Here is a 19,123-nt window from a genome sequence, read left to right as displayed (position 1 = left end):
CAGCTGTGAGCATGAGATTTGTAGGAGAACATGAGCAGCAAAGTTTGCAAAATCCTGCAGTGATGAGGGACAGCTGGAACCACGGGGAGTTTTGATGGCAGCTTTTTGTAAGCTGCCCGGTTGCCTGGGAGATGGGCATCTGCTCCCCAGAGCAAACCAGCGCTCACCAACAGGCAGAACTTGCTGGAGCCTTCCCTGCTCACTGAGTCACACCAGACATGTGCCGTTTCTCAGCTTCGCTGCTTCTGCACCGTGCTCCTGCCAGGGCCTCTGCTTTCCTTTCCTGGGATTCAAACAAATAAGCAGGAAAAACCACCGCGTGCCCCAGCTGAAGAGCTGGGTGCGAATCGGCCATACAGGCTTTGGGATTCACTGGCTGCCAACTGGAAAACAAGCCCCCAACACCCTCGTATGGGAGGTGGGCACCTAGTTTTGCAGGAGATGGAGGGTGAGTGCGTGCCGGGGCAGGGAGAGAGGCTGGGATGGTTAAACGAGCAGCTTACACACGTCTCACTGCAGCGACTGCTACTTGGCGATACAGCAGGCACCGGCGGGTGATTAATCCTCGTTTCTTGGTATCCTTCTGGAAGTCCTGTCTTAAGCAGGGCGGACGGAAGGCTGAAGAAGTGAACATGACCCTATGACCAATAATGGCTCAAGAGACCATAAGGGATAAACTGACTGTCGACCAGGCAATTAGACCCTAGATATGTGGCTGTAGGATGGGCCAGCGCACGGAGCGCGCCTGTCCCTGGCTCGTTGAGCTTGCAAGGCTTGTGGGGGAAGGAGTAACAGATGGACCTGATGGCAGATTACAGCTGAAGTTCTCACCATGTTTATTCATTACCCTCTTCTAGTTCTTGTTTGTCATAGTCTGGCACCCAGGGCTACAATGCAGGATGAAACCCTACTTCAAGGAAACCGGCAATGCGTTAGTCACCCGTGCGCAGAGCCAGCGTGTGGCGTTACCGGCAGGGAGACTAAAGCCACCAGGAGCAAGAACTGGTCAATAATTACTCTTTCCTATCAGACTGCATGACTCACTCATAATTATGACCTGCCAAAGTGGAATTTTAAGTGTTGGCTTTGAAAATAACATTACTTGCTGTTGCAACACCAATAACCAAATTTCACAATCTCAGTGCGAGCTGAGGAAGATGCTTTTATTTCTCTTGCTGGCTCACAGTTTCTTCATTTTTCTTCATTTGGAATCGCTGTCATTAGCACCACTGTCAACAGGACTAAAGCGATCAAGAGTTGTCACTACCCAGAAAGTCAAAGAAGGAAAGTTGGTTCTGTCTGAACACACACCACTTCTTTCCTGCATCTTTGAGACTGAGTTTTAACCCTCCCTAACCCACTGTGGGGAAGCACATTTCTCGGACAGCATCTATAGCTAGAAGTCAACATTTACGCTATGAAGACAATGTTATTATTTCAAAAATCTTGCCATTTCTATCTCAACTTCAAGACTTTTGAGTGCACAGAGTTGGTGGTACTGGTAGCTGCATTTGTGGAGTGGCTCAATCAAATCGGTAGTCCGTGGGCACGAAAAAATAAAGACTGAGGTAGTAAGGAAACCAACCAGTTGGGCTGTGCAAACCGAGTGTATTTTGCTTTCAGGAAATGAGGTTGTAAAAGGAAATCCAGTGTCAAACAAAGAATCCCAGGCCGCCTCTCTCTTCATGAAGATCGTGCTGATCCCACTGCAAGGAGGAAGCCCGCACCTGAAGAGACAAAGGTTGCAGCTGAACAGCGAAGGAACAGGAAGATTTCAGCATTCAGTGAGAAAGGAGAAGAAATTCCAGTGTATCCCTTAGGAGCCCCTCAGACCTTTGGGCTACAATGCATTTGCTGAAAGCTTCTGCTCCTGCCACCTGTGCTGTCATTTGGCACTAAACTCCTGAAGAACATGGCAAGACAGCACCGCTGGTTCTCGTGTCTGGATGAACATGCTGCTCTTCCCGTGGGGAAAAGGAGAGGTTTTCTAGTTAGCGAATGCACCGTGTTCGAGCAACCTCGGAGGGATGTGCCTGGGGCCCTCCCTGCTGACACGCATCCGACTGATTGTCTCTTCCTGCCGCTGCTCGCCCACTGACGTGCTGCCATCCACCAGGCAGCTCCTCTCGCTGGAGGTGCAGGGGGGGGAAGAGATTTATGCAGACACCATGTATGCAATTATGAAAACAGAAGACGACACCCAGATATCACACAAATTGATGCATTTTTGCTGGCAGGCTTTTTGCATGATCCAATAACAGCTGTCATGCTCCAGCCTCTCTCATCTGAGCTCTGCTACCACTTCAGCATCCTTCCGTATCCTTTAAGAGGGCTTTCTTCCCTTCTCTCGTGCAGCTTGCTCCAGATGCCACAGCAAAGCTGGCAATAGCATGGGATGCAAAGGGAAGACAGCATGATTGGTTTTCATAGCGGCATTAAAATGTAACGTTCACTTCTTTAGGCAAGATGCAGCTAATTAGCAATGACCTCGAGGCAACCAAGCTGCTCAACCAGCAATCTCTTCCACTCTCAAGCTCTTTAAAATTTGCCCTTTCCCCGTGCCAAGCCTTTCGTCAATCCTCCCTAAAGCCCAACAGCAAACCGCAAACGTACACATACAGAGTCCATTGCCTTCTGGAGAAGGGATGTGGTGGGGAACTGCACTGCGAAGGTGACAGAGCCCTTTGGGCTTCATATCTTCTCCAAACACGTCCCCTCCTCTGCCCGGTGTTAAGGAAAGGAAAGGACGTGCCCACACGTTTCCCTGCCAGACCAGCTCCCACGGTGACCTCTGCAGACTGGAAGCCTGCTGGTCCCCACATCCTCCTGGTTTTCATCGCTCTGTGCTTATGTTTGCTTTTGTAAATAGATTTAACCTTTCTAAAATTAACAACAGAAGAGAACTTCTTTTGGCAGAGAATCAGCTTCAGAAAGATAGAGGAATATAGCATTTTCCAAACATTTGAAAGCCGCAGACTAAAGATATGTGTTAGTCTCTCCAGTGCATGCTGTTTTTGCTCATTATTCTGAAATGTTAATACATTAATAGATCCTCTCCTGATTAACGGCTGTACAAGGCTCTCTTTCTAGGAACACATATGGTTCCTTCTTGCCACAATATTGGAATAGAGAGCCAAAATATTTAAACAGCGAAACTAATAAAAGATTTTATCTCCCCCCACCCCGATGTAAATAACTAATGCTGGAGCCAACCCCTAGCTACAAATGCTTCTTATCTTTCAAAAAGTTCTTAATCAAGTCTGAACATATTGGCTGAGTCCCAGTTGAAATAATTGGGCTGTCTGTGGTTATGACACTGCAGCAATAAAGTCACTGCCTAACATTCATTCACCCCGCAGGATGCTCTGCGTCTGGCTGAAAGGAACACACATGGGTTGGGCATGTAACAAAACGGGGCTTTTAAAGCTGGGCATGTGCCTGCAGGGGCTGCTGCCACCTGATGGGGTAGAAGCAGACCCAGGATGCTGCAGGCAAGGTGTGTGAACACAGCTTTTCTTCCCCCACACCTGCAAAACCCAAGAACTGCCCTGAATTAAGGCCATTTCTGGAGACTCCAACACTGCTTTTCCAGCTGTCCACAGCTGGACTACTGAAGGACATGGGAATTACCAGCACACAGCCCAGAGTATGTCGTGAAAAATTCTGGTAGAGGATATCAGGCTTGTATTGGTCAATTTCCAATGCAGAATTGCCTAAAAGATTCGTCCCTCTCCCATTTTTTTTCCATGCTATGTCATTACCTTTTCTCTCTGCCCTAGGTCCTGCAGCAATCCCACCTGCCTAATGGTTCCAGCTAAGACCAGCAGCAGTTTCCACTTCGTGCTGCTCGCAGCACAGCCCATCAGTCCTGTTACTGGCCAAGAGTGACACGACCCTGCTGCAAGCAGAAACCTGAAACGTAAAAACCTTTTTACATTCCAAGGAGCGAGACCTGCAAGGGGAGGGCCTGCAGGTGTACACTCCAGAAAACATTTATCACTACAGAACTGAAACACGGCGTGAAAATAAAAGTTCTCCAAACCTGCTTTCACACATTCCCCAGTGCCCAGGGGTGTTCCTGCTATGATGCACCTAACAATGCTCTCGAGAATTGTTTTCACAAACAAAAAATACAAACAAAACAGCAAAAGAGTCAAGAAGTTTTTCCTCAAGTACCTTGCATCCAGGCTATTTGTACTCTAAATACACTGTAGAAAGAGGGCTGGTATATATACAGATGTTACAGAGGGCCACAGGAAAAGACCTAAGCACGTAGTGAATGCTTTAAAACACAGCACATCCCAACTAAGCTGGTGGGTTTATTGCAGATCACTGACCTCTGTCCTGTGCAACCAGTCTGTACTTTACAATTCAAGCTACGTGCAGTTGTGCAGATATAAATATACATCAGATACGCGCGCTCTCTTGTGTAAAAAACACACAGAAAGCAGAAGACACAGATGGAAAAACAAGAGCATGAGTTTCCTTGGAGGTTTCATAGACAAAGATGTTCAAACGAAGCAATTTAAAACCAGAAAGAATCTTACAAAGTGCTTCTAAGCATCGCATTTCACTTGCTTGTTTTCGACTTGGTTTGAAAAAAGCCTTAGAGGGAACCAAACCACTTTAGCGGCTGCTTCCTCATTCCTGATGTGCTCTGGAGAGCTTCACCGGGCTCCTTCCCCATGACTTATGCACCAGACTTCCAAGGAGAGGCAAGTCCCTAAGAAGGACAATTAAAATCTTTATGTGGTCATTCCTTGTCACACCTCGGAAGGGCAGAAAAGCACCGGCATAGCTTGGGAGACAAGAAAGGGGCTCCCTACTCTTGCAAGGCAGTGCAGAGCCATGCACAGGACTCGGCGCTCAGGCCCCCGTGTGCTGCGGCAGGCAGAGCTTTCTCAGACCGCAGGGCTGAAAGGACACGTGTGAGATGCGGGCTGAATAGCATTTTGCAATAAATAGATCATAAACTGCTCCTAAGGGTGCAGAAGAGGGATGGCCACAAGGAAGCCCGCAGCGGGGTCGTGCTGCGTGCCCGGAGGCAGCCGCGGTGCTGGTGGGCACGGTCCCCGCTCAGCCTGCCGCAGTAAGGGCACCGCAGCGTGCTCGGGGCTGCTGCAGCCCAACAACCAGCCCATTCATCCTCGTGACTGCTCCATTCAGGGCAAGCTGACTCGTTGTTCCCACAACAGGACCCTGCAAAGGACTTTATTTAAGCAGGAAAACAGATTTGTGTTGTTTCTAAAGGCGATTGAATCTAGCGTTGGCTGCAGAGGTCTGAGCTGTGTTTCTCTCAGTGCCAATAAAAGCACCAGGATTGTGGAGGAGACTTTAGAGGCTGTGTTTGCCTTCAGTCTCCCATGGAGCACATCAGAGCGGATAAATGGGTTCACACAGAGCGAGGATCAGGCTGCCACCGTAAAGAAGTTCAGCAGTTTTGAGTCTGCTTCTCCCAAATTCTTGGTGAGTTGTTTTTAATTTAATTAAAGACTTCCTTCAGTTTACTGGTCTGGGGTACATCTTGGGGACGGGATGGTGAGGTTAAACATTTCTTAGGCTCATCAGGGGGATGCTGCTCGATCTCCTATGGTCACTTTGCAGAAGATATGTGGCCCCACCTGTGGCTGAGCTCTGCTCCAAGTGCTTGTGCTGGAGTTCCTGCCTGCGTGCTCAAGGCAGACAGAAGTTGGATGGGGAAACGGCTCCCCAGAGAAGCAGTGCAAAGTGCCCAGGAGTCACACACAGCTCCTGCAACTCCTCGAGGAACGTCCAGGCTGCTGGGCCCCTCCACACACACACGGCTGGGCAACCTTTTCTGCTAAGGTGCAAGGAGAGGCTGGCATGATAAGATGGATTTGTCCTTAAGCTGCTATGCAGGGACGCACAATTCTCTACTTTTCAGTGCCTGGTTATCTAACCTCAGTGCTCCACTGACGTCGTTCCTTGTATGAGATTTTATATAGGTTTCTGTGAAGGAATTCACAATGTATAAATAGCGTGGATGAGAGGTGACCTTTACATTTGTGCATGTGGAGATTCATACACTGCCAGGGCTAGCTGGGAGGCTGAAGTCATTTAGATATGTTCTCATCTAAAGTTTCTTATGAATTATTTGTAAGCTATTTTCTCACTTATTTTGTTATAATACTCCCACATACTCACCAACCAGTAAAAATAGCTTAACAGTGAATATATGTTTCGGAAGTCTGTTTGCCTATTTTTCTTTTGTGCAGCAGCTGCTGTTGCCATGCTGTCGTTGCTATGTTTTCTTTTTCCTTTCTTTTTCTTAAGAAGAATAAAAAAATCTAGTCCCTAAACATACTAGGCTCAGTTCATGGAACAAAATACCTGAGGTAAAGCCCAGAGGAATATAGGATAATCTGTCTGGAAGAGCATAGCTTATGTGTAGAAGAAGGTCCTCCTGACACTAATACACACATTCATCTTTGAAAGATTTAATGAAACTGCAAATGCAATTTAGAATAACTATCAAAAATCTTCAGATAAAGATCATCACAAAAGAACATTGAAGTATCTTAGAAGCTGGGCAGTGAAAGGTAAATTGTAAGTTGATAAGGAGGTAGGAACAAAAAGATTTTAAAGAATAAATGTGGCCAAGTCTCATCTGGAAAACAAGTCAATAAAGTTGCTCAATAAGCTTGTCAGAATAGTCCTTAAAGCTTGACAGTTAAAACCTGGCTCCGTGGGATGGTGCCGAGGAATGCCCTTGCTCTTTCCAAAGGCCAAAGACCCAAGATGCAAAATCCGACTCTGAGCTGCGGGTCCCCAGTTGCCACCTTCCACCTCTGTCCCCTTCATGAAGAGCTGAGAGAGTTTGCTGAACTGGGGCTCGGGCTCAGCAATTAGGTTTTGGGTACACATTACTTTGGGTTTCCCATCACTCCTTTGCCTTTCATCTCCGGGGGAGTTTGGATGAACCGTCCACCCTCGGCACCAACCTCCATGGAGGTCTGGGGGGACAAGAATCCATAGTCTCAGCCCAACAGTTGGTAACTTCGAAGACAGAAAAACTTGCGAGATAGCAGAATGACTCTGGTGGGTCACAAGCGTGGAGAAGACCTGTGAAATTTGGGTCATTGAGCAATGCTATGGCAGAAGAAATTCAACACAGCTGAGTGCAGGGCAGTGCACGTTGTTCTGCCAATTTAAAGGACTCTTAACACGCTGATGGGTTCGGAGTGATGTAACCTCTCAGAATAAAAAGCCAAGTGCCACTGTGGCCAGCTTAAAGACAACTTCTCAGCGCACAGTGTCATTCAAAACAGCAAGTAAGATGTCAAAATAAAATGTGTTTAAAAAAAAAAGGCTAGAAGTACCATATCATGTTTTTATACAAGTCGAGAGCATGTTCTCTTCCCCTAACCAGCGAGCCAGCCTTGGTGAATTCAGTACGACACAAGGGTGAAAGATAAATTAGGTTTCCTTTCTTTGAGGCATGTGCTGTGTAACCTGCCTCTTCCCTCTGAAGATCTCCATCACTGACTGCATCTCCGGGTCACCAGGAGAGACGTTAAAGACTGGAACAATTTACTGCTGAATTAAGAAGGGCAATAGTAAAATCGAGATGGGCAATGTGGTGAATGCTGAGCAGGATGCTACACGAGAAAAGGGAGCGTTCCACTATTTCAGAGACTCTTCAGCTGTTATCCTCCTTGACTGAGGGGGGAGAAAGTGACAAAGCACAGCTGGAATCAAGATGCCCTTCTCTTTCAGGAGCGTGTCTCTTTAGCTGCTGCTTTCCTGCATGGAAAACCATGTTTTCCTAATAAAAATTAAAAAAAACACAACCAAGCCCCCACCTACATGGGGCACAGGTGCTACTGCTGATTACGGTGCTGTGCTTTAGGCTCATCAAGACCAATTTTGCCACCCCTTTGTGCTTTGCTCCTTCCTTTACCCATCCCTCTCCAGTTCCAGGCTACCAAAGCCCACATTCCTCATGCTTCCGTCCACGAGGACCACCACTTCCAGCCATGCCAGAGAAAGCACAGGGAGCCGTACAGGCCCAGCACTAAGGCCTGGGAGTCAGGAGCTTCTGACTGTATTCCTCACTTTGGGGCCCAGCATGAACTACACAAGTAGCATCATTTTTCTGCATCTCAATATCCTCACCCTCCGCTGGAACTAATAACAACTCCTCCACCAAGCAGGCATGCTGTGAGAATCAATTGGTATTTGTAAAGCCCTTTGAGAAATGTAAGGCACAGTCTGTATGTGAAAATTATTGATATGATTCATTACCAGGCATTCATACTCTATTTATACAACTCCCAGTCTATTACTAAATATTATGTCCATTTGAATATTGAAATCACTGCTGCTAATAATTTCTGCTAATGTTACACTGGTCTTTTGGAGGTGGCTTTTTCGGCTTGAATGGGAGAATTGTGGAGGCAATGAAAAAGGGAACAAATGTTAGGAGAGGAATTAAAAAGAGGACAACAGCTCTGTGCAGGCTTCATGGAAAACAATAAAAAATCCATTTAACAAATAACTTTGTGCTAACACTTATCTGATTCCTCTTCCCTTGCTCTTTCTTCTCATCTGAATTTGTATGAAAATCTGATCTCCATTAGCTAGGTATTAGCCCTTGTCTGTGAGCTGAAAATGAGCAAACCCAAACGCATCGTGTCTCTCCAGACAGACCACTCGCTCTCTGCACGTTGGCCCGAGCAGCACCTGAGCCCCCTCTCTGTCACCTCTCTCACTTCCAGGGTGCGAGGATGCTCCCTGCAAAGTGCCGGCCTCCCGTCCCTCCAGCACCCGTCTCCGCCAGGCTCCACGCACGCGCGCTTCCTTTTCCCCTGCCACGCTGCCGAAAGCAGCGCAGTCTGGGACTCCTCAAAAAGCTCCGGTTCTGAGAAGAGAGAGCATATGTCTATACATTATATATTTATTCACACACTGAGGCATGTTCCCACTCCCGAGACACACACGGTATGTTCTGACTTTCTCACTCCAGCATGTTTTGCAAATCTGCTCTCCACCCCCTCTATTCCCTCGCTTCGCTTTATCAGGATCTTGTTTAAGGGAAATGCTGCTTACTGTAAACTGGAAACATTAATGTCAGGTCAACAGACCATTTATTAAGAAGCAGCTGTGGGAGAGGGAGGGATGGGGCACCGCTATTTTCCTGGCTCAGCTTCTTCTCCTTCCACTTGGAATATTTTTTCCTTGCTGTGATCTTTTTACTCGCTCCTTGCGCTGACAAAACGTCGCCAATATCTGCGGTGCGGGAACTCAAGGACAATCGATATTTCGCTTGAATCAAATACAATGATTTTTTTTTTGTTTTCAAAGCTCAACATTTTGCAATTAAACCTCTCAAGACATGGGGAAAGCAAAGGTAGGGGTTCTTTTGTGGAAGGCAGGAGGGAGCAGCACAGAAGTAGAAACCAGAGCAAACCAGCAGCGAAGCCAATAGAAATACGCCGCATCGTTTCTTCTTTTTAATACATTTTTTACGAGAAGTGAGATCTTTGATTACATTTTTGATTAGGAGAGACAGGCATTGCCCTGCCCAATGCACAGTTAGAGGGAAAGGAGCCTTTCATGTTCATAGATATGAGACATCAAAACAGCCATTCCCAACTCTTAAAAGGATCAGACAAAACTGCAGCTCAAACTGTGCCAGGGACTTTGGTGCAGGCAGGTTCCCGGCGGAAGGCAGTCTTGGAGTCGTGAGAAATCATGTGGATGCTGCCACTCCTGTTAAGCGTGGGGAGAAACAGGGAGAATTTCTCCCAGGGAAATCCAGGACAACGGTGAGGGCATTTCAGAGTGAGAAGACTAAGTGCAACGACAGCCGTGCTGCAAGGGGAGCTGCCAAAAAGTAGCTCTTAGTCGTAAGGAAAGAGTTGCTCCTGCTCCGTCAGAGGGTCCAGGCAGAACACCGCGGGCAGGGCACAAACGACAGCAGATTTTTACTGATAGTACAAGTAAGTCAGAGCTTCCCCTCTCCCTCCTTCCTAAAGCCTCATGGGCTTACGGGACCTCCCGCCCGTGCTGATGCCCAGTCGCAGGACGGGCATGCTGGCAGGCGGCTCTGCTGTGCACCACCACCGCTCTCTTTGGAGCTGCTGAGAGTCCCAAGGGGCCTCTCTGCTTTGGAGGTCACCTTGATTCGCTGATACCCTACAACAGTTGAATCACGCGAACAAGAGATTAGACTTCTGATCTTGCACGACTCCACCTGAATACTAACAATGGCAGCACGGTGTCCCAGCTTATCCCTCACCGTCACTGCACTGACCCTTCATTTGGCTGTGGGATCTGCAAAGTCTCGATGGCTGGAACAAGACATGAGAGCAAATCAGCTCATCAATTCATTCAGAATTTAGTGCAGCCTGGACTCAAGTACCTTTTCCTGTCCCAGCTTGCCAGCACCCATTACACAGAAGTGAAAACCCAAACCCTGGACAGTTTTTCAAGGTCCAAAGAAAGAGCTGCCCAGGTTGGTGGCAAATATGATGACCACCTTCCCAGAATTTGGCTCAGCTGAGCAAACAGATGTCCTGAAAGCACCAGTTGCACCTGAAGCCAACTCAGATGCGTGAACCTTCTCTGTATGTCCCCAGTGCCAAACACTGACCATACCACGGACTTGCTGGTGCAGAGGCAGTCATGCTATTGCACGTATTCTGCCCACCAGCCTGCTTCTGGCCTCTCTTGGCAGAGGACTGTCCTCCAAAGCACTGCAGCACCGCTTCACCTCTGCCGTCACCCTCCACCTCCCGTCTCATCAGGGCATCACACAGAGATAGTGCCGGGATTGCACGGCCACCGACACCAGGACACCACCTAACCCAGCCTGTCCCCGTCTGTGGCCCCCAGCCCTGGCTGGCCCAAAGTGCTGGCAGCACAATCCCCAAAACATTCTGTTCACACTCATAACAACCAGGGTACGATGGACGACTGTTCTTTCTCGCAAGGATTTACCTGCCAGGCCTGCTGCAGATTTTTATCCTTTTTCCCTTCTAACGCAGCAATAATGTCAGATTGAGAGAGTCCGTGAGATGCCCACAACTCATTCTCAACAGCACGTTGACACCCAGCCCTACATCTGCGTTAAAGATGAGCTCAGCCATCACTCAAACAGCTGAGAGCCGGAGTAAGTAAGGGCTTGGATGGAAAACAGCTGGCTCCAGCTCAGCCCGGACATCGCAGAGGTGCAGCGCAAGGGTCTGCCAGAAAATTCAACCCCAGCTTCTGCGGAAGTGCCTTATCTATCTGGGAGAGGAACAGCCCTTCTTTTGGGAGATGAATAACCCTTCTTTCCCTCTGCACACCCCGCTGCTGTTGCTGCTGATAGGCACCAGAAGGGGCTGCGAGCATCTCTGCCCTGGTCCAGGCCAGCCAGGTGGTCGCAGCCTTTCTGCTCGGCTGTAGGCTTCGCTGGTGGGACCTGCACCTCCCTGCCGGAGGCCGTAATTCACACGCGCACCTCTCAGCCCGATCAGCTCACAGCAGCTTGTCTGCTTAGCGCAGAGGCAGGTGAGAACAGGCTGTACCCAAATGCCACGCCGTATTGGTTTGCCATTAAATAGCAGATACGCTGCCATTGATTTCAATTAGATTTTTGTTCCTAGCAAACTCTCTAGAAATACTTAGCCCAAAGCCCGAAGTGCTTCTGAACACGCTCCCTCCTTGTTTTCCACTGCTTATTGATGGGTTCGGTATCTCCCAGCATACAGACCAGAGGAATGCAGCAATCTGATTTCTTCCACCAAAGTCACGGGTGAGCTTGGAGCAGTACAGGGAGCACGGCTACTCTTGCTCGTACAGCTTCTTCTTCCGTGAGCCATGTAGACCTCTGGTTGTGTCTGAGGCTCTAACTTCACTAGCTGCACTGATTTCGTGACTGCCAATTGTTATTTTTTAATCTTTGACAAACGATGGTGAGCAGCTAACGCTGCAAGCACAGCCCCACACTGTGATTAGCTGCACAGCTGAAGGAAAGGAAGGTTGCCCCAACATTTTGGCATGAATAACAATGAGGCAGGTAATTTTTCTACAAACGCTTTCCTGTAAAGCAGCCTTTAGAAAAATGCCAGTAACACCCCAGGGATATTCACTCCGCTGGATGACGAAGAAGAAACCACAAATTATTTCTCTCTGCAGCCTGTGGAAACATTCCTGTATGTGGCCTCGGAGTTACTGACAGAGGATGAACTCAAGATACAGAAAGAGAAACAGCAGGGAACATGTCCCATGGACTTGCTCAAACGTCTCCTAAGCGTAGCACCCTCCTGCCGACTCCTGCCTTGGGTCCTGTTTATCCACATGCAACAAAGTAGACTAGAACTAAGCTTTGTGCAGGGGATGCCTGCAAAAGTAAGCTGGCCTGTGTTCTCATGCCGCAAAGAGGGGAAGAGTGGGAAAAACAAGGAGAAAATGCAGTATCTGAAAGAAATCTGTGCCGGCAAACAAAGGCAAGAGGCACAAAGAGGATGCGGCCCGGTGAGCTAAAGGCACTGGCTGGACATGTGCAGCTCAGGCAAGCATTTTCCCAACCAATTTATATGGAACCACATTAGCTGAAACACCACTTAATTTAAAACATCCAGGAAACAAAATAATGTCTTGAAGGTCAGGTGGGGGCAGCTTGTTAAGGGCAGGGCAATTTTATTTCCTGCTGACTTGCCACCCATGCTAATGGTCCGTCTACAAGAGCGCTGTCAAGGTGAAAAGAGCAGCACGCCACTCCGAACTCCAAACAGCCTGTGACGGGCAACAAAACCATCTGCAGCTTCGCTCTCTGTTACGTTGGAAATGAGAATGGGAACCCTAAAGAAACACCTCAAAAGGTGGGCCTCTGGTTGCCCTGCTCTTCAGCCATACATCTGGAACGAGGCAGGGCACCGGGGAAAGGGAACTCCCTCGGCAGCTGAATGGCACTCTTATTTGCAAGCCACAGTGGACATAAATGGCCTAGAATTTCCCCAGGTTCCCGTGATGCTGCTGGCACGCACTGCAATGCTCGTGCCCCTGAGGACAGAAAAGCTCAACCCACCAGTGCTGAGGGATGTCTTGAGCAGCGCGAGCCAGCCGCGCTCCAGAGCTCCTGCAAATGAGGCAGCACACGGCTGCACGGCCACCTTCGACCCCTCTGTTTTTGCCATCCACGTTTCTGCATTTCTCTCCACTAACTGCTAAATGCCTCACCATTCCCCCAAAGGTCAAGGTATCAGACAGTAGAAAGGTGTGCTAGGAAGAACTACGTAGAGTAAATCAGGAGACAGCTCCTGCACCCAGTTAACAGGCAAAGCCCAGAGGCGATGCTCAACTTGATTAAAATAAAGACATATTCCTGCCCGTGCCGGGCTGCCTTGTGCACATACTGTTCCTCAGTTTTTCAGTTTGTAAAATAGAGTAATGGTTTCTGTACCAAACAATGGTCCTGGAAGGCTTAATTCATGTTTGCGAAGTGATTTCAGATCTTAAATTGGAAGGCATGAGAAAGCACAAGTTGTTATTATAATTGCATTATTAAGTGCTGTTAAAAAAAACTCAGCTTACGTTTTGTGGAATTCAGGTCCTTCTTCAGACTTGCTTTATGCCCTTGACACATGTATTTGACAATAACCCGAATAGCCTTGATCTTTTATTCCCAGCAGGGCTTTCTTTATACCTTAATGAGGTCTCTTCTTAATCTCTTTTCCGAAGGATAAACACCTCATCTGAGAATAACCAAATTCTCTGAGCTGCTGTGTGCGAGCTGGGCTGGGTCTGCTCCTGTAATCTTGGTCCAGGGAGGGGACGAGAGCAGGCAGGAGGAATACGGATGGGGTCTCGGCCATCCCTCACAGGACGCCACAGGACACGTGCAGCTCTGCCAGCGATGTCTCTATTTCTGACAGTTAGGACGCTCCTGAAATACTTTACTGCTCCTGAGAGCTATGCCAGGCTATTTAGTCCCAAATACAGCAGTATTTTTATCCCTCTCGTCCATAATGCCTGATCTTCAACCTGATCTCTGTTTCGTAGCACAGGATGCTCCCAAGATATATTTCTGACCGTATTTCTGTCTTTTAACTCCAATATTTCACTTCCCTCACCCTTACCATTACCAAATCACCCAGAGATCTACAGCCTTGTTGATATTGACTTTCTTCTCTCTTCAATCCTTCCCTCAGGTTTCCTCTTTTTTCCCCCCCCCCTATCATCTGCAAATTGCATCGTTTTTATCTTCTGCTATGCTGGAAATCTTATCATGAAAGAGAGATTTTTCTTTTTTCTTTTTTTAATTAGTACTTGGTAATATTACCAAGCTGTGAGTTTATGGCTTTGTAGATCTTATATTTTTGACACTAATTACTCACAAAGGCTTTTAAAGCAGCATTTCAACATAGCAACTGCCATGACTGTAATTAAGTAAGAAGCAGCACATTTTTTCACATTTCAGAAAAAGTCTCCAGCCTTCCTGCCCCGCATCACAGCTCAGCCCCCGGTATCACTCCGATGAACGAGACCAGACGTCAGGAACATATTACTCTCAACGCATGCCCCCAGATCCCCACCCTCACCCAAGCACTCGGCTGCTGCATTAATAGTGCTGTCAGCGCGGAGCACCTACAGGGATTCTCCATTTGCCTATTGCCAATCTGAAGGGCTCAGCTAATTTTAGACTTGCGGTTTCTGCTTCTTGCAAGAGGCTGCTTTTCCCCTGTTCGCATGCTCAAGCCTCAAAGACTCACTTTGAACCGACCACAGGGCTGCACTTGATTTCTTTGCTCCCCAGCATCTCCTCTCTGGGACCCGGGAGGAAGGCAGGGGATGTCCTGTGATCCGTGCCGACGCCGGATGCCTCGCCAGGAAGGTACCAAGCGCTCGTAGGATATGTTTGTAAAGCAGCTGTTATGGGGATGATCAATTAAAGGCGTCTCAGTGGGGAGAGTTTGATTCCACTGGCCTAATTCATTTCCAAATTACTCCAGGATGCTGCCGTTTACTATTACATTATTTGTTCTCAAACTCCAAATTAAGATTTTATTGTGCCATTAATTTTTACGCGGGAGCTACCATTAAAATCAATGTTCTCTGCTTAAAACTTGACAGTCTAAGATGACTGATGGTCTGGCCTGCTTCCGATCGCTTTACCACCTCCGAAGCGGATGGCGGACACCAGCCGTGCTGCTAAGACCAAGCGATGCTTTCATTGCGACCACCAACATGGGAGTGCTTCCAGCTTGGGATGCCCACAGTGGCACGATGCATGGGTCCAGCATCACGGGCTGCTTTCTGACATCTCCTGGGGGAAAGGATCCTCCTTCTGCTAACGAGCCACGGGCAGTGACTGTGAGGAAGGCAGCCAGGGCTCCAGCACCGGGCACGCAGCCATGGGGGCAGCCCATGGGGTTACGGCCTGGCCACTGCTGGGATCCGAGCCTCCTTCCACCATGCCTTCCCTGAGCTGCCCGTCTCCATCTGTCGCCCCTTGCCCTGCAGACAGGCCGTAGCGTTATTTTGTGGTTGCTTTGCACAAAGTAGCACAAGGCACCTCCCGATCTACAGCACAGACTCCCGGGCACAATGGCTATACTGACACGGCAGCACCAAGGACTGCTCAGGTGCAAGCAAAGCTGTTTTACTCTGCAGTAGGAGCACGCTGCACCGGTGCTGCCAGAGCAAACAGCAGTAACTCAACCACAAATCCCTCACACCTCAACTACTGGGGACAGCACAGCAGGGCACACATGGGATATCTGAGGGCTGTCCTCCGCTGTTGAGGGCGCTTTTTGCACGTACACGCTTGCTGTTTGCTGACCACGAGGCTGAGCTTGGCAGGTGTGCACAGGCACGTGGCTTTTTTAATTATTAGGACAGGTCGTCTGGGCTTTTGTTTTTGAGATAATTTTGTTTTCTAATTTTGGAGGTGCCTGCAGGGAAGTGGGCAGCAGATGAGGGGCACGGGGAGAACATTTCCTGAAATAAAAAAGAGCATTCACCCTTCTCACGCTCGGAGAGGGAACCAGGAGGAAAAAGAAGTTTGATCGTCTAAAATGAGGCACATTAAGCAAAACTGAATACGATATGTAGTGAGTATCTGTGACAAGAGCAAACTGATCCTGCTGTTGGAATATTCATGCAAATAGAAGCAATTTCACTATGATTAAAAAGGCAATTAACTGAAAAAAACGCCAGCAATTTCAGAAGCAGCCTGTGTGTCAGTGAGGCCTCCACGCAGTGCTGAACTGACATTTTGCTCACTTTCATATTCTATCAACGAGATACTCCCTACTACAGCTTGAGAGTGGTAATTACCCCAACTGGAGGCAGATGCTCTTAGAAAGACTCCAACAAAGTCTACACACGGCACTTCATACGCGGTGCACAGAGAGGGGGTTGCAACAGCATCCTGCCTTTCCCACCCCCGCTTGCTCTGCCAGTTGGATGAAAGGCAGCAGCATAAAGAGCATCCACAAAAAGAATGGGTCCAAACTAAAAATGTTCAGCCTGTAATACAAAGCACTCGGGGAACGAAGCGCGGGCAGGACTGCGGTGTCACAGCCGCTGTCTGGTGATGGGCTTCAGAGCGGTTTTCCCTCTAGGTGACGCAGTCAGATCCACAATAGGCAAATACCGATGATGAGTCTTTAGTTATCTGCGTGGTAATCTGCATGGGATAAGTGTGACAGTGAAGGCCTGATCCCTCACAAACCAGTGGATGTTAAAGCAGCATTTGCTGGTGACCCCTTCCGAAGATGCCTGAACAACTTGCCACCTCTCCAGAGGACAGCTGAGACCAATGCTGTCATCCAAGCACCGATTAAAAGCCCCAAACCTCCCATTTTCAGAGCTTTTAAAGCCCCAGCTCACCAGAGACCTCCGTGTGACCACCACACACCCCCAGCATCAGGTGAACTAACTGCTAAACAGGCTGGCTGCTGCCTTCTGAAGCAAGCTATTCATTTCCACAGCCACAGGCTGGGCACTAAGAAGCATCAGCAAATTCTTCCCCAGCAGTTGCTGCTCCATCAGCACCCCAGTGCCTGCACGGACGGACGGAGCCGCTGCAATATGCATAAGGAGGCATTGGGCTAGATCCCTCTGCAAGCTGAGTGTCCTCTGCTTGTCTTTGATGATTAACGGAGCAAAAGGCTTACCCTCCGCTCAAGCCTTTCTGTGGCCGAGGTATTTTGCAGCTAGTCACAAACTCAAATATATTTCCTGTCCAGCAGATACTGTCTACTCTTGAGAGCAATTTTTATTGGATTTGTAATCCCTTTTTCAGTTCTTTCTCTCCCCTTTTAATATTGCCTTTTAAGCCCTTTACCAGGAGTTCACTTTCAGAAGGCCAACAAGGAACAGTGGACGGAGCCTCTGGGTTTAAAAAAGAATATGCACAGAATGTTAATGCAGGAAAAACACGCAGCGTGCTGACCCCTTTCAATTAAGGTGCCATCTCTATCACCTTCAGCTGTCCTGGAAACTTGGATGTGTCCTGAAACAACAACAAAAAAAATGATCCAAAAAAGCAGTACTTCAAGCTGAAGCTAAGACATTTAACCATTTACCTCCCCAGAACGACATGTGCTGGGGCTCCTGTTACAGACAAAACCTCTCCAGACCAGATTCAGCTCCAAGTGCTGAACAATGGCAAGAAACTGGAAACTGTTAAGCAAAAGAATTAAGACGGTTATGGAGGAGTGGGCATCTCAGCAGAAAACAGTCTCTGGTACGTGGAGAAACACAAACTTAAGAGCTGAAATGCAGCCCTGAAGGAGGACAGGACGCACCTGTCTGGGTAGAGGCGAAGGCCAAATCCTGGCTTGCTGATCACTGGAGAAAAGTTACTGAAATAAGAGGTGGGTGCCCCATCCCTCCTCCTTTGAAGGAGCTAATTCTGTTCTCTTAATTAGCACCACTGGAGATTGGGCTGGGATAGGGCTGGTGAGGCCTTGCTGACCAAACTGCTGACCGTGGACGTGTGGCCTGGGGCCTGCTCTGAGTGCAGCAAAGTAACGTAGCAACGTGAACTCTACCCTCCCACACTGCATTTCTCTGTTTTCTCTCCACCTCTGCTGTCATGATCATCCCAGTATTATCTCCTTTCCAGGTGAGGAGAGGCTCCTTAGATTTATTTTTGCTCCTGTCCTTTTAGCTCCTCGTTTTGGCACTGCTCTCTGTGCAGAACGGTGAGCAGGATGCGACAGCCTCCCTGCATCTTTTTGCTTTACGTCTGGGAACATCTGTATGTGCAATTAAGAGAGGCAACTCCTTTTAAGTCCCTAAATGAGTAGATTTAATCACCGCCATAAGAAATCAGACCCTGGTTGGGCAGCACAACTCAGCGAGGCAATTCTCCCAGCAGCAGCTCCCGCAGGACCGGCCCTACCTGCGTGCAGGATCAGCGCCCAGGAGGAATCTCTCTCGTAGGAGCGGGCCCTCCAGGCTTGTCTTCTCCATGGCGCCACTTTCACAAATGTAATTACGGGGAAGCCGTGAGATGCCTCCCTGCCGTGCTGAATGCATTTCACCTGCTTTCTGTGGCACCGAGGGACTGAGAGCCAAGTGCTGGTGCAGGCTTGTGGCAATGTCCATGGGGATAAAACGGCCGTGAGGCACATTTGGCTTCCTGCTGTGCAAGGTATGAAGGGAGCCGTGTGAGAATTTAATAAAAGATTGTATGAGCAACGGATGCTGGGATTCCTCCACCACCAAACTCTTTTTCCTCCCACTCCTCATTTTCAGCCCCTGCGCCAGCCCTTTGCCAAGATCCTTCCCCGAACAACCTTCCAAGTCCCTGATGCCAAAAAAAAGTTAGGGGAATGCAATGTACCTAGACCTACAGCAGGAAGCATTTCGTGCTCTGGAAAATTGTATGGTTGATGCAATTTGTGTAAGTGCAAAAAAATATAAACTCCATTTTCCACTTCATCAACCCCCGGTGCCTCTGTCTGTTCTCGGCGCTGGTGCTCAGGCCTTGGTGTGCCTCAGGAGCGGTTTGTTCACCTTGCAGTTGGGTTTTATGGCGTGCTTCCCAGTGACCACTTCTGATTCAAAAGGATGCCTCAAAATAGACTCAGTCCTGAGTTTCCTCCTTTAGATTTCTTATCTGCTCCTACGGCATGTAGCCTTAAGTCATTTTATTTCAAGC

General features: G+C 48.4%; 1 protein-coding gene and 1 long non-coding RNA gene across 5 annotated transcripts in view; both read right to left on the bottom strand.

Moving 5' to 3' along the window:
* MAD1L1 (mitotic arrest deficient 1 like 1) overlaps positions 1 to 19,123 on the bottom strand; it is a 353,458-nt gene that overhangs the window by 9,794 nt on the left and 324,541 nt on the right. The window lies entirely within an intron of this gene.
* Positions 6,268 to 19,117, bottom strand: LOC310882205. The gene is made up of 2 exons (XR_014572844.1): positions 17,408 to 19,117; positions 6,268 to 16,639 (listed from the first exon to the last, which is right to left on the bottom strand). It is a non-coding gene; the product is annotated as an uncharacterized lncRNA (long non-coding RNA).

The sequence above is a fragment of the Anser anser genome, assembly GCF_964211835.1.
Source record: "Anser anser genome assembly, chromosome: 15".
NCBI classification, from domain to species: Eukaryota; Metazoa; Chordata; class Aves; order Anseriformes; family Anatidae; genus Anser; species Anser anser.
The sequence above is the reverse complement of the archived record's forward strand: the minus strand, read 5'-3'. Positions and strand labels throughout refer to the sequence as shown.